Raw genomic sequence first — 16356 nt, forward strand, 5'->3', positions numbered from 1 at the left:
CTAACATTACGGTTTCACCGGCGAAATTTACAGTTCTAGAACACGTAAAGGATATTAGCTCAATGATAATCTTCTGAACGCCAAATTAATGTTCTAAACGTAATCCTCCGAATTTAGTAATTGCCCGTGTTTATGAACTGTATTATTATTGCTTTGAAATTGCAATAGCTGTGTCAGCTGCGTACCGAACTACAATGTATACGCTGCCTCAGGGAACGACGGTGTGTACTGTTCCTTTGTTTAATCATTTCTGCTTTATTAGATATTACATCGTGGGCACACGTATACCAATGATTAAGCAGCTCGATGATCAGTAGACTCAAAGGTACGAAAACCTGGCCAAGCTCGATGTTTGTTCGCCGACGCCGATATTAATTTTAGATGCACAAATGGGACTATGAGTATTTGTGTGCGCGTGCAACAACTTTGCAATATAATAACGTCGTTCGTTATGCGATACATTATGATAACAATGCATATATTACCATGTAACAATATCAGAATTTAATATATGGTCTCGTATATACTTTATATATATATATATATATATATATATATATACGATATAATTATAATTTTATAATAATCTCCTTTTCTTTTTATTATAATCATAGACATGTATTTCTTTAATATCATCGTACATATTGTGAATTCAATTTCGAAAGAAAAACATGTATCGATAAAAACAAATTAAAATTCATTCGAAAACAATTCAAATATTAAAGTTTGATAAATAAATTAACTGTTAAATTAATAATAAAGTACTGTTAAGATAACAATTATTATTTAAAATTAAATCATTTATTTTATTTATCTAATTATTTATATTGATGAAAACAGTATATTGGATATATGTATGTGTGTTATCGCACATTAAATAATACTATTTTTTGTTTTGTATTTTATTACCTATACTATATTCTATCACTACATATTTATAACTTTTGTAATTTTACTCGTATTCTTCACACATATGCGTAATAACTGCACATAAATAATATAAAAATAATAAAATAAAAAATTTTAATATAACAACAATAACATTAAAATAATATAAGTGCATAAGTATACTCATGATCAATTGTTACAAACGTTGCGCAAATCACGACATATTAAAAAAAAAAAATAACAGGTCCGCTTTCAATTCATTATAAATTAGACTTAGATTTTGGAATTGAGTTGAAATTGAGTTTTATAATAACGACTCGGCTTTGAAATGACGCGAGCCATTTTCGGAATTGCTCTAAAACGAATGGCCAATGAAAGACGCGACCGGGAAACGAGGCAGAAATGCAGATGCACCGAGTGAAGAGAGGAGTAAGAGGGCAGGAGAGATAGAGGGAGAATCATGTGGAGAATGCACCGAGGTACATACCATCGGCAGCGAACAGGTGAGCTCTCTCGCTTGCTCGCGCGGGAATTTCGCTAACCCGCGGGACACAAAGCGGAATGTAGTCACATCTGGCCCGCTCTCATGCGGCGGCGGATCTCGGTTTACGTTGGGCGCCGTTGCGGGGACGGAAAATCACGATTGCCGGGTAGCTAGAGAGAGAAGATGCGATGAATAGGATGAAGAAAGAGAGATGGAGAACGTGTGTATGTATGTGTTTGAGAGAGAGAGAAAGCGGACGGAAAAGGAGGGAGCGAGAGGGATTGAGGGTGGTTCGAACGAGGGGAGAGAGAATGGATAATGATCCAGCCGACATTAGTAGCAACCACCCTACTGGAGAGCATATCCAATGAGAAAAGCGAGAGAGAAAGACAGACAGATGGAAAAAGGGAAGGGGGCAGAAAGGGGTAGAAACAGAGAAAAAAAGGGAAATATAGGGAGAAAGAGATGGGTGAGCGAGAGATGAGGGGAGCCGAGAGAGGAAAAGAGACGTCGTGGTAAACGAAGAGGTGAAAGAACGTCGGCGTACCGCATGCATATTGAAGCGTCATTTCATGGTCACCGCAGACTGAAAGTCCCCACTTGAGGGTGGATTCGCAGGGCATGTCGGGAACGACGCATATCAGCACGCGATCGTGTGGAACGTTCAAACGATTTGGCGTTTGATGAGCGGTTGAGAGGAAAGGAGAGACAAAAAAAAATAGTCACCTTTTGTTCTCTATAACATTAATTAGAAGCGTTATGTAATTATTTTTTATTATGTACATTTCACGTGTCCATAATTGTAAGTATGAACACGAGCGAATTCATTTCCAATAAATATAAAAGCAGATGTACACGCGCGTAATACCAGAAACATTCTGATTGAAAATGTTAATCAGATCGTTTTGTTAAAATGCTCATATTCATTTTATAGAAGCGCCGATGTTCATTTATATTGAAACAATTATGAATAATCTATATTTTATTTATTGCAATCTTGCAAGATCGTATTTATAATAACACCATTTATGTGTGAAATATGTGTTAAAAAAGATCAACGTTCGTCACATTAAAGAGATTATTCTTTCTAATAACCATATTTCGATAATATAAAAAATATTTAAAAAATTAACGTTTTATGACATAATACATAATGTTCTGTATGGATACATGTGGATCACGACATCGTAATACCGGGCAATCATTGTGAATACCTAGCAATTCGCCTGTCGTGATGCGATAATAAGCAAGCACTTTTTGCATATGAAAACAAGTTTTAACAGTTCGCGCGGTTATTATGCGTAGCTGAAAAATTGCGTAGCGATTTTTAAGAAAAATATTTATGAATGAGTACACATTCGTTTATTGCTGAATCCGTAGAAAATAAATACAAATTTATTTTCAATTAGCGTGTATGATTAAAGAATTATTAATATATCGATAGCATTTGTGAAACTACTAAATGCGAAATTTGTGAATTAATTTCGATATATTTCGTGTCGCCACTTTTTAATGATACAACAGCGCAATCGGACGAGAGATATGCGTGATACATTTATAGATACGCCATATTTACAATGTAATTACAGATGATTTTTAAATCGTGGTATGATCGATGTATAAACTACATGGAAAGTATGCAGATATCTATTGAATACGTTTGCTTTATTCTATATTATTCGTTATAATAATGATTGCAAAATCATTCCAATAATTACTCCACTAATCTCCATCTAATAACTTTACGATAATACGCATAGTAAAATACTTGTTGCAAGGTAATAACAAAACAATTTTTCTTTTTATAAATATTGATTGTACATCTCATATTATATTGAATATATGTATTTACATACACACACTGAAAAAAAATTGACTAAATCTTATAATACGTATTTCTTCTTTAAATAGTACCAAGTAAACATTTGCTTATAGTAAATAAATATTTACTCGCTAAAAGAAATAGTAATTAAATCAAATTTGATTTTTGTATCAAATAAATATATATAATATTTATACTTTTAGTAAATATTTATTTAAAACTATTCAAACAAGTATTTATTAAAATTTAGTATTTTTTTTCAGTGCATAGATTATGTGATCCTGTTATATTCCAAGAAATATTCAATGAAGAATCGTTGCTTTAGAAATCCTTTCTGAATAACTTCAAGATGAAGGGCGGTTATAAAATGAAATGAATATATTTATCCGTGACTATCTCATCGCGTTTAAGTGTCGCGATAGCAACAGAAAATTATAACGTCGTACGGTAAACTTTATCAAATGCGCTTAGCCGAACATATTCGCATATCGATTGATCGTCTATAGTCTATACGTTTCATATCATCCAATGTGAACACGTTTAATTGTCATTGACACTCTCCTAACTATTTACAATCTCGCTAACAAATACGTATACAATCGTGAGATGTACATGTCAACGTGGCGGCAGAATGCGAGTGAATTGAAATTTCCGCGCGACAGAACTCGTAACGCATGCGCTTCTTATCTCGATTTTTGCCCGTTAATTTGTTTCTATCTCTTTATTTGCACTTGAACGCGCTCTTAAAGAGAAAGGGCCTGAGCACAAAGATAGCCGTAACTTTATCGTGACTCGTAGTCGTAGGTCAAAGCACAATGTCTGGTATAACAATATATGCTATATCAACGTACATAAGTAACACCAAAATATTGTGCGTTGATCTACGACTACAACTCACGCTCCACGACTCAGTTACGATCATCTTTTGTGCTCAGACCTAAAAAGCGAGCTAAGGCGCTCGCGTTCCGGTTGTAAAACAAGATGCACCGCGCGCCGTCTCTCCATTGATGATCACCGAATGCGCTCAAGCATGATCGCCGCGATATTTAAGCCCAATTATTCTACCTTCATAGGATAATGCTGGCCGTGAGTTCGCGTCAGGTGCGCGTACCTGATGCACGACATTACTGCTCGTCTTATTATAATCGGCGACTTTGTTTATAGGGTTTCTTAATATTTATGGCGCGACGGGATATCGACGTTCCGGCTCGGCCGTGCGCACGTTCACTCTTACACACGCGCGCGTGTACGTGTGCGTGGAGGCCATGGGCGATGCGAGAGCGTAGAACGCGCCGTGATCAGGCTGCTCTCGAGGCATTGTGGCAGACGCGCGTCGTAATCGATGAAATTTGCAACCCGGATTGGATCGAGAGGGTCGAGGAAGCGGATTTCGTGTTTGTCCGGTTACGTTTGATGCGAATTTAACGTCGCTTTGAACGGTATCTTCATTTCTTCAAAGAGAAAAACAAAACACGAGATTCACGAATGCGACACATAAATGACTTCTAGACTGGAGGGAAAAGGGAGATATATGTGTCATTCTCGAAAATCAATGTCGCGTTTGGTTTAAAAAAGCATTGTATATTGTCGTAAAGGCACTCTTTCGAATTCTTTCTCGAAATTTCTCTCCAATGCGAAATTATATTTTCTTACTCTACAATGAGAGAGAAGTGAATACGCTTATTAGAATTTAATTCTCTCTGTGCACGCGACTAGTTAAATTTTCAGGCTTTAGCGATCAACGACTGACACAAATCTCGTTTTGTATTGTTATTCAGCGTAGTTAGATCCCGTTGTTGCGCTTAATTATTCAAGAACAGTTCACACAGGCTGCATTGTGCAACGTAGCTCGCAATTGGCAGCGTTGCTCCCGATCAGCTAACAGAGAGCTGTGCATTCTACTGTGTCGTCTAACCCCGGTGAGCCGCGGCAACCTTATTTGCCGGTGGTATCCGATAAACGGTTACATCGTCAGTATCAGATTAAGATTCACTTTAGGCAGGTAGTTTATCTTTAGAGGTTGCACCTTCCGCCTCGGTTGATAATTCAATTCCCTCCGCGCTGGTAACTCTCCTTCGTTCGCCCATCCAACCAGCCAACCAGCCAACCAACCAGCCAGCCATCCGGTCGTCGTCTCTTCTAGGCTGGAGCTATAGCGAGATTATATACTATACGAGAGAGAAACGGCAGTTTCGTAGTGCCTCCAAGGTGCATCGATTTCCTCACACCGCCCTCGCCGACGCGACGCCACGGCAGCCGCCCCGTATCCGCGCATACATACCACCCCCGCGTCAGACAAAGAGACCTAGATAGACGGAAGCCTACCCCGTACGAATAGCAAGGAAGGAATGGAACGCCGGCGGCCATTTTGTAAGCTCTTCCCGGAGGAATCAATGTGACGTCGCCTGAGGGGCGCTTGCGCTGCGGGCGACCCTCCGCGCGTTCCGTTCGCCGTTCGCCGTTCGCCGTTCGTCCCTGCAATCCTTCCTCCTCCGATCAATTCCAACTTCGGTGCCTCTCCGACTCGATTCTCCCTCTCTCCTCACGTCGAGGATCCTTCTTCCCTCGGCCTCGTCGGGATCGAGGGGCCCGTCTCCTTCCGCCGCTGTTCGTTCGTATATATACGCTTGCTTTTCCGCTTCTCCTCTTTTCTTTCCGCTCGACTCTCCCTTCCGCGCTTACATCCTCCGATCTTACATCCTGCGCCTTTGTCCATATGTCCCATCGCTCCTTGTCTCGATAGGATGTCTCTCATCTTTTTACCTCTTCGCTTCTCTCCCCTTCTTTTGTCGTCTATGTTCGACTCCCTAGTCCCTATCTTTGATTCATTTGATCCAGAAACTTGTCAAGCACAACTTTGCATGAGAAACAGGTTGAATAACGTATAAAGTAAGATATCTTGGAACCATTGAACATTTTTATCTGTCTTAAAGAGTAAGAAAATTTGAGATAGTTTTTAATACAGACAGAATTATTTAATATCGAATATGTGAATACTTTGGTTATGAAAATACAACGAGAGACTTTTGTTTCAATTTATATAATAATCAGTTTTACGAAATTATATTTACTGTCATGTAAATACGTTCTGTTTTTCACGATGAATTTTTAGCATTCATGCGGTGTAACTATAAAAATATAAAGATTCTTCTGTTGTATTTCTCTTTTGGATACGCGAGTTTGTGTATAGACGTGCGTAAAAAAATACAATACTTTTAGCCAAAGATGGCTGCGATACCGAGACGCGAATATGATACGTCCATTTTATGGCTTCACATGTTTTGCAAAGCTGCAAGGGGACGCCGCAAGATCGCATAAATGGTAGTCGAGTACATAAATTTGATAAATTGCTCTCGGGTAATTTCATTAACTTCCTTTAATAACAGAAGTGTGAAAAAGTGTGCAGCTTCCAGACGTGAACCGTCATAACAGATGCTGGTAAATTATTCAATATTCGTCTCTATATACAAATCGGTTCACAGCACCCTTTGCATTATTTGTCCAAAATATGTATACAATACTTTTTTGCACAAAGCTTTCTTCAATTAAACTGCGCTTATTTTTTCGTTTGAAATTTGTATCTTTGAAACTTGATGGCATGCGACAATACCAATGTAATTCGCCATTCGTCCAAGAACCATTTCTGTCACGATGACCGTGAAAAAGGCCGAGACAGCAAGAGAGCGAGCAAGAAGAGAAAGAGAGAACGAGAGAAGCTGTGCACTTCTTTCGCGTGTTCGCAGGAGGGCGGAGGAGCGTATGCGCGTCTGTTCGAGGGCAACTGAAATTTATAATGCCGGGTAATCGTAGCGGGGCGTGCACGCACCTGGGTACTAGGGTACCGGCACGTTATTATGATTAGCTACTTTCGGTCCGGTCCCGGGGAGCGCCGGAGATTCCGATCGGATACGCGATACGCGACGCACACCTCGGATTACGGCCGGAGAAGATGATCTTCCTGCGGACGCCCGAGGCCGTCGTCAGGTACCCTACACCCTTACCCACCTCCTACCAAGACATACTTCATTTATTATGACTGTGATCATCGATTATGCACCGACGTCTAACCCTTCTCCTCCCCCCCCCCCATCCGCCCTTCTACGCTTTCGTTCTTCGCAGCCCTTCGTCGTTGTCGTCCTCGTCCTCGTTCTCGTCCTCGTCCTCGTCGCGTCGTTCTCGTCGTCTCGTTCTTCTTCTCGTCGTTCTCGCACGCCTCTCTGCTCTTCGTGCTTCGAAAGGAAATCGCGAACAACACATTATAGCAACTAGAGGATACACGAAGTGGATTATGCCGAAGGGAGGAAGGGCGCGACGAACGTCGGTCTCCCCCCTTCCCTCCTTTTTTTCTCTCCTGATGAGGGTGTCTGCGGGGATCCGTTGCGAATTTTCGAGAGTAGGTATCGCGACTCATCTTTTTCGCCGCGGCTCGATGCTTGCTTCGTGGACCACGAAGATTCGGCGTCCAGATTGCGTCGGACGTAACGACGAGCGGCGTTGCTTCCCTCCCATTTCCTCCTCCCGCTTATAGACCCTAAATTCCAGAAATGACGCGATCGCGTCGATTATTTCGCGTCAATCTCTGTCACGTAAGGAATAATCAAACAGATTACTCAGAGGGAAGGAAGATAATATAAATTTTAAATTGAAAATTTCGTTTCCAATCTCGGTCGTTTTCTCATGTCGGTTTACTCGGGGATTTTTTTATTGACTTTATAGTAACTTTTCTGATCGCTGAAAATTTTGACAGACTCTCATGAATTATCATGATCATCAAAACTTCCTGCACAAACGATATGTTTCTTTCTCGAAAGTGAGGCATGGAACGTTTTATCTCACTAATTTCAACGTGATGCTGGATGCAGTAATTATTTTCATCCATTATTAGTTAGTTCCACTATCATTTGTATATCGTCCGATTCCTTTTCTTGAAACACCTCTCGACACGAATTACAACCTGTCTCTACGCACAATATCTTCCGCTTTCTTTTACGGCAATCTGTACACGCACCGGGTACGACGGCTCTCGACGCTTATCTTCACACTTGTATCTAACGATAAACCGCGCCCGATTTATCGAGATACGATAACGATCATTGAAGAGAGATAGAGAGGGAAAGAGTTTAGAATGCCGTAGGCAAGACTAGGGGTTTCTCCTTGCACACGCGTATACGAACGAGTGATGGCTATGTGTTTCTGATGAAAGTACCTAAGCAAAATCTGCTCGATCTGTGTCTTGCAATGTCTGCGCGATTTACTTTCTAAAACATTTTATTTATGGCTTTCATATAATTATATACTCTTTCTTGAATATACTTTTATCTTTATCTATTATTTATGTATACTTTTTATAATATAAACTCTTTTTATATTTGTAAAAATATTAAGTGGAAATTTCTGTATTTTAATACAGAATATATATTCTACTTATATATTACAAAAAATAAACATGTATCTTTCTTGAATTTAGATCGGATTTTTTTCTATTTTTTAAGCAAAAATTTTTTATTTTGCTCTCACATAATTTTTTTTAACATCGTTTGATGTTAGTTTCGAAAATAGTACATCTATAAAGATTGTATTTAAACGGCGTAACATATTCTATTTTAGCGACGATTACGTTTATTTTTACATTCAAACTTTCTGTCGTAGTAAATTGCAGTTTGTATAATTTGACTAAGTTAACGTAGGCATGTCATAATAGACATCGATAGCGGAAATTTTCGATTAACTGCACCCAGTGTATTTACTGAAACCGAGTTCGGCACACACGGTAACCGAACTGCCGGAATCGAAGTCGATATTTACCAAAACCGTATTTCAGTAGGTTTACATCGAAACTAGGTTCGGTAGTTACACAGCGTCACTTGATCGGGACGATCTTTGCGGGCGATTTGCATTGGAATTCGTATTAGCGTACCGTGCTATCATCGTGTATTTAGCAGTGCACGATCTTAAATTTAATAAGCAACCGTGCGAAAATAAATACTGGGTGGCTGATACATAGTTAGATAATTATGCAGAGTGGTGGCGATCAAATTTGAATACGTGAATACGTGTGCTACATTTCCATAAAGGTATCTGCCCTTAAAGATGCCGATTGCCTGGTCAAGTAATTTGAATCAATTTTAAAACCTAATTTTAGATAAAATCAGTTGATATTTTATATTATACAATTGCACAAGTATCTAACGCACGCTAAATGAGTTGCTGTTATAATTATTTTATGAAAAAGGATACATAAATTTTTGTACTTTGATATTTTTGTATAGTTAAAGCTCCATTCTTTCTTTCAAACAAGTTTTTACTTTGCAATTTTTTTCATAGAGAGATTAATACTATAGCTGGTATTCATAGTCCATTCTTATTAAGATTGTCTTAAGTAATATCTTGAAATGATAATAACACAGCTCTGTGATTGGTTTATGACATCTCAAGATTACACTTAAAACGATCTTAGGTATAAAAACTGATTACGAATACCAGCCCGAGTAAAAATAAAATTGTGAAAAGAACTCTAAAGAGTCCGTAAGTGCGTAAAAATTAATATTAATTTCTATATCAATGTAAATTTAAATTTAGCGACTTGGGTATTTTATATACGAAATATCTGATTTTGAACTTCAATAACCTGAACTGAAAATAACTGAAAAAATTGAAGAAATGTTGTGACTTGAAAACGCTCAAGCGTTACACGATCAACTATCAATCTGTTTGATCTTGTCCGAGTTTCTCAGACCCAACTCTTATTTGCCCCGTCTACTCTCTCCGAAGAATAAAATCCTTCCACCAATATATACGATCTGTTTTGAGCCGTACCGTTCGGAGCGGAGCTCCGGTCGATACCTCGCGATAGGCGCATCCCGTATACATGCAGGACCGGTAGAAGCGCAACGCCGACTAAGCCGACTTCCATGGTGATTTACGACTGCCGCGCGCGCCGCGGGCCGACGTTTCCTCCGGAGGCGGAGGAACAAGAAGGAACAGCTCTCGAAAGAAGTCCATAACGTGGTGCGTGTAAACACCACGGCGGATAAGTACCAATAGTTAGCGTGCTCGTTAAATATCGGCACTCACGCCCTCGTGCCATCCGCTCGCGCTTCGCTTCGCGGATGACGTTCCCTTTAATAGCCCGTAACGTTATCGCTACGTTAACCCCTGTGCACGCGCGTGCGTGCATGAATGCGTGCGTGCGTGCCTGCGTGAGTCAAGGGTCGTGCTTCGCCGTTCGGCTTTAAATGAAGACAGCGTTGCGTTCTTTGCGAGCGAAGTTTTTTTTAACTTTATCGGGTAGGCGTGACGCAAAAACACGCGCGAGTATCTTTATTAATTTTCATCTTCATTTCGATTGAAGCAACGAAACTTTTCGCTCCAACTCTCAAAAGCGTTGCTTATATAAATCGACTTGTAATAATCGATTTTTTAGGGGAACAATGGTTCAGGTTGAATCTACTCTCTAAAACTTTTAGAGTGATCACTCTGAAGAGTGAAATCTCTTAAAGATTGAAAATCGTTCCAATCTTTTTTTTTTAAGGCTGGTTCAATTTTTATTCTTTAGAGCGAGATTCTACTCCAAAAAATTTAGAGAGTAGTTTTCACGTTAAATTTAAAAGTATCTTTGTGAAACCTTATCTCTTCATTGACTTTATCTTGAATAAATAATAATATGATTTTTCAATTGCGACTTCTTCGTCAGATCTTTATTTTTAAAGAAATGGATTCTCCTACACATTATGCCTCCTGTTTATCGCGTCCACGAATGCGGAAGCGGCATGCAGCGATAATGAATTGGCCTCCACGAAATAACACTTGGTGCAAATTATACGATAACTCCCAGCGAGTATCGCGCTGACGTGAAATAATTCTGCGCATCGGGAGAGATATAAATATGCGTAATGTAAATTCGCAATAACTCACTCCTGAACCTTGTCACGATGATAAATACCCCGGGACTTAGAGAATATACGTTCCCGTCGACAATCTCTTTTCTATGCACGTGAGCGCGGTCTTGCACCTGGTATGCACACTCGTCGGTATCGATTACCCACAATAAACTTGCGCCATTTAACACTTCTGCACGTCGATACGACGTGCGGCCCCCACGGTTCTTACGGACGTAAGAATGCATTCGGTAAAATTACGACTATTCTGACAGCCGTAATTACGATGTTACGGGCGGGATATCTTCATGAGCCGTGCGGCGCGTGAAGAAACTGGTTTAGAGTCGTAGGCGATGCGCATTTCAAATCCTGCGTTCTATTTAACTTCGCGTCACGGCGTTAGTCAGCGCTGTTTGCACTGGCGTTTTTATCGAAATTCATTAATCCGCTGCTATTCTATCGGGAAAGAAAAAGGAGGGGAAACATATTACTGAAGATTACTGAAGTTAATAATATATGTTACTGTTATGCTACACTTCTCAATTTTATTTCTTAAGATTGACTGATACATTAAAACAGATAGAATCTTTCAGTTTCTGTCGTTTCAGAGTCCGTCACTTTCAAACATGTTACGGCTGTTGAAGCTTAAATAATTTTGTACAAAATTCACTACATACAATAAAGAGTATAGGTGACGCTCTCTCGATATAATAATAATTTTGTAGACAATAAGATCTACCAAAAACTCTTGCGGAAGAGTTTATCACGTTGATTCACATTCGCTTCACCTTCGGAAAATTTCACGGGGCGAGATATTTGAACAGAGGTGGATTTGGAGCAGAGATGAGGGCAGAAGAGAACGAGGGAAGAGTGGTGGAAGGAGAGGTAGGAGGGAAGGGGGTGAAGCAGCAAATATATAGTTTTTCTCCCCTTCCAACTTTCCAAGGGAAGTTCTTAGAGTGCCCCTCGGCGAAAAGGGTTTCTAGCTCCTGGTGATTGGTGTAAGTTAGCCCTCTGGGCAGAGAAAACGGTTTCGCGAGCGCATGCGCGACGCCACAGGGATCCCCCTTTGCTTTAGGGTTAGCCGCGGTCCTCCCTGCGGCCAACAGCCCAGGATGACACGCCCCGGGCTACCAGATCAATAAGATCCCCCTTATACCTACCTACCAACCTACCTACCTCTTTGGTTACGCCCTGAGATATACCGTCGTCGGCGTCGGTTTAAATTCGCGAGCAGGAACTATATGTATATACTCTGTAGCCGAGACGCGCACCGCGCGTCCCGCAGCAGATCGGGTACCAAAGCGAAACTACGTCTTCGTCTCCGTCTTCGTCTCCGTCTTCGCCGATGATCGGCTTGTACAATACAGTAAGCGTGAAATCTCAGAACGACGGCCTGAAATATATATTTCATGAGCCTCGGAAACGGATCGAAGAATTTTCATCCAGTTGTCTATAATTTTTTTTTTGACAATTCGAAATTAGACCGACGAAAATTAATCAATTTATAAGAGAGATAATCCTATTTTCGGAAATGCGTTTCAAGACTGAAGAACATTTTGGTGCGCGATTTGCAAAATTCGATATGTATATATAAATTCACACCGAAATATTTAAGCACACTTTCTGAAACTTTTAGAGTGAACGGTTTCTCTGAAGAGTAAAATCTCTCATTTTTAAAGATTGAAAATTAAGTCACTCTTTCAAGACTGGCTTAATTTTCACTTTTTTAGTGTGAGATTTTACTTTAAAGAATTTAAAGAGCGAAGATCCGCTTTATAATATTTTTTTTCGAAATTTCTTAGAGACGATCACAAATTATTACGTATAATAACATCAAACATAAAGGAGCATTGTATTGGTAAATTATTTTATTTTTTAAAGTAAATTTCATCGTACCTTAATGTTTTCAGTAATTAAGCGTAAAAAGCAAACGAAATATAATTTTATTGTATAGTACACTGAGAAAAAAATGCTGTCGATTCAATTAAAGTTTATATTACGGGCTGTCACTGACATAAGTGATTAATTCATGTATATTTTTATTGACACAAAGGCATAAATTATTATTTCAATAATCAAGCCTTTATATCAATAAAATATACGCATGAATTAATCACTTATGTTAGTGACAGCCCGTAATATAGACTTTAATTGAATCAACAGCATTTTTTTCTCAGTGTAGATAGTTAAAACAGTGCATTATGTATTTTATTATTTTAGTTTAAAAAATCGTACGCTATTATACAAACATAATATAATAAGTTCGTCAAAGTAATATCTTTTTCCTAGTTAACGATTCGTTCATTTTGATGAGGCAAACAATTCTATCTCAAATTTTCGAGTTCTTTCGTTTGACAATAACGATATGCTTATTATTCACGATTTGCGATGCGTAACATTTTCCATGTCAGCCGCTACTCGTATACGGCCGTTTACTCTTGGGGAACACGATATGGTACTCGCAGAAAATATACGCGGGTTTGTTTGTGACCCATTAAACGTGAACAACAATTTTCCATCGCGCATAGTGCATTCGCGAAAATACACGAACTGCATTACATAGATGCGATACGGTACAAACAAAGTCTCTGCAAATGGGTGTACGCGTGAAGCGTAGCGGGAGAAAAAAAAATTGCAAGCGTGGGTCGCGCGATAGCAGGTGCGCAATTGAAAAGCCGCGGAGATGAAGTATCGCAAAAGTAATTACAATCGGTCGGTCGAGCGGGGCAAGAGAGAGGAGGGAGAGAGAGAGAGAGAGAGAGAGAGAGAGAGAGAGAGAGAGAGAGGGGAGTGAGTGCACGCGTCGAAAAAAATGATCGTAAAAAGATGACCACACGTTGGACCGCAACGATGACCGTATCTCGTTAAAAGGCCTCCCTTCCAATTTCGCCAGGTCGATCTGAAATTTTTCTTGCTAAGCTCGCGTGCATGCCCTGGGCTGTCACGATTCGGACCTAACTGCCGCGTTCGTATAACCGATTCAGGAATTCCTCGTAAGGTAATTTCATCTTTGGAATTCCTGCTGCTCCTCGTACGCATACCACTCGTACCTCGATCCGTTTGGCCCCGTAAAGAGCGTCTTAATCTTTCTTACGTGTTTATAAAGTGACGAGCCCGATCGCATAAGAATTACATGATACACTGTTGGTGCAGTATCTAAATAAAAACAGGCTGACTTCAGCGGAAGATAGATATTAAAGGCTGTTTTTACAGTTATCGTTTTGGAGCGAGATAGAGAGTGGAAAAGTAACAAGTCCGATTGGTATCTACTGATTGTGCATATATATAATTTGCACGTTTCTGATGACTTGTTTATGACAGACATGTAAAAGGCAGGGTGAGTAAAGATAGTATTAATTTAATTTAAAAAAATTCATTTAAAGTATACAATTTATAATTACGACCACATATATACTGTTGTTGTATTTACATGATATATTAAAAAGAATATAATAAACAAAAAATTAATACTTTCCAGACGTACATTTAAAATGTAAGCATTTGAATTAAAAGACAAATAACATAAATTATAAAAGGTTGTAAGTAAATATTTTTTAAATAATAATTCTAACACACATAATTTGTTAATATATTGTTGGAATAAGAAAATCTCTTTGTTGTTATTGAAAAATAGATAAGAGATAATCTGTAAAAAATATTGCGAGAGGAAAACATTCTTTATTAAAGCGAGAATTTACGAATCATTCGCAAATTCAGTTATCACTTTCTATTCTCGTAAAAAAACGGGGGGAGGGGGGGCTTGGGCTGTTTTAATAATAAAAAGAGCCCTAATTCTTCGGGGGTCCGACTTCGGAGATAATTAAAAGCACAAAAAGAAGATTCGTCCGAGTGTCTTCATCAACGTCATCGCACGTCTAGGACTTAGGCCGAGGGCTTAGGCCAAAAATTAAAAACAGGAAGGGCATGTCCTACGGACTGCCAAAGGAATTTCATTCATTCGTTCATTGTTCAGGTAGCTGATCAAAAAATCTACCCTCGAAGATTGCCCTTGGCTGAAATCAGGTCGTCGACCATGATGGTCTGGTCACATTCGGTGTGTTTGCATGGTTAGTGCGTGAATCGAAGCTATGCGGTCGTGTAATTAATGAAACGACGCGAGAACCACTTTCCAGAAATATGCGATCTTTATTACCACATTAATATATCATTAACGTATCTATTATAGCAATATCGTTAACGTATACTATTATCGTCTCAGCAATATCGTCTATCATTATCGTGTTTTTTCTTGAGTATAATTCGACACCTTGTCACTTGTCTAACTTGTTATAAAGTCATTACTAATACAAAATCAGTAACATTTAATCACGATAAGAAGACATTATAAGCTTTGAGATTTCTATTGAAAAAATTAAAGTCATTTATTATTAGTTATCGTGGCTCAACGCGATGAAATAACAGAATCATTGTTGACAATGTTTTTTTTGTCATATGCTTAAAGAGTATTCTCAAGGAATAATGCAACATTTTATTTATCTAATTAATCGATTAAATTTATAATTAATGTTATAAATCCATCGCGTGTTGTTAATTCTTGTCTTTATAAAATTGATATTATCTAGAAGAGTATAATTATTTGAAAGAAGAGGTTGTTCTGTTTAAGCAATTATGTAGAGATAGTCAAGTTTGTTTAAGAAATCTAAAAAAGAATACAGTAACATGGAAAAAGACTGTTGCATTCAAGAAGAAGCTTGAGTAAAAATTCTACACGAAAAATAAAGTCTTTACAATTATTTGGAATATTATTCTACACGAGGAAAAATATATCGCAATGTTCAAGAAAAATAATATTTATACGCTAGTAATTTGTATAAACATAGCATTAATGCAATAGGATGAAGTTGTGTTTGTATATATATCATTGCATTAAAAGAATTATACATATATATTATAATCATAATCGATCACGCTCACGTACAAAACTTGAAGAAAAACTGATCTTTCATGCTGCAATACATTATTGATGAGATTAGCAGAAAAAAGTTTTACATTACGGCAGTAATAGATCGAAATTCCGACCGAACGTCGAAATTTCATCGCGATCGCGATCGCGCGGCGAGATCTTGGCGCGGCGATCGCGATGCAGGCGGGGCGCGCGGAGCAGATGCCCGCAATAGCCCATCCTTTAGACGACCCATCCTTTATTCGAGAAATAAAATCTCCACGACATTATCCGGCGGTTTATACGCGAGAGTTGCCGCGCGCAAGCTGGTGCTGGGCGCGAGCCAATCCGAGTCGATCTGGGCGGCTCGTCTCTCGCG

The 16356-nt window shown here is 39.0% G+C and overlaps 1 protein-coding gene across 3 annotated transcripts in view; it reads left to right on the forward strand.

The window, feature by feature from the left end:
* Positions 1 to 16356, forward strand: part of TfAP-2 (transcription factor AP-2) — a 240846-nt gene that overhangs the window by 77945 nt on the left and 146545 nt on the right. The window lies entirely within an intron of this gene.

The sequence above is a fragment of the Trachymyrmex cornetzi genome, unplaced genomic scaffold, assembly GCF_001594075.2.
Source record: "Trachymyrmex cornetzi isolate Tcor2-1 unplaced genomic scaffold, Tcor1.1 scaffold67, whole genome shotgun sequence".
Classification (NCBI taxonomy): domain Eukaryota; kingdom Metazoa; phylum Arthropoda; class Insecta; order Hymenoptera; family Formicidae; genus Trachymyrmex; species Trachymyrmex cornetzi.